This window comes from Cucurbita moschata, unplaced genomic scaffold (genome assembly GCF_002738365.1).
Source record: "Cucurbita moschata cultivar Rifu unplaced genomic scaffold, Cmos_1.0 Cmo_Scf00025, whole genome shotgun sequence".
Taxonomy (NCBI): Eukaryota; Viridiplantae; Streptophyta; class Magnoliopsida; order Cucurbitales; family Cucurbitaceae; genus Cucurbita; species Cucurbita moschata.
Window position 1 is genome coordinate 1,614,884 of NW_019268541.1, and position 322 is coordinate 1,615,205.

The window sequence follows — 322 nt, forward strand, 5'->3', positions numbered from 1 at the left end:
CCCCCCCCCCCCTTCGGGTCCCAACGTCATTACTGGCACACCGCCACATGTCCACCCCCCTTCAGGGCTCAGCCTCCTCACTGGCACATCGCCTGGTGTTTGGCTCTGATACCATTTGTAACAGCCCAAGCCCACCGCTAGCAGATATTATCCTCTTTCGGCTTTCCTTTTCGAGCTTCCCCTCAAGGTTTTTAAAATGGCATCTGCTAGGGAGAGATTTCCACACCTTTATAAAGAATGTTTCGTTCTCCTCCCCAACCGATGTGGGATCTCACAATCCACCCCCCTTCGAGGCCCAGCATTCTTGTTGGCACCCTCCCCC

At 55.0% G+C, this 322-nt stretch overlaps 1 protein-coding gene across 1 annotated transcript in view; it reads right to left on the reverse strand.

Moving 5' to 3' along the window:
• The window catches only part of LOC111461472 (proteinaceous RNase P 1, chloroplastic/mitochondrial-like), a 7,657-nt gene that overhangs the window by 3,914 nt on the left and 3,421 nt on the right, over positions 1 to 322 (reverse strand). The window lies entirely within an intron of this gene.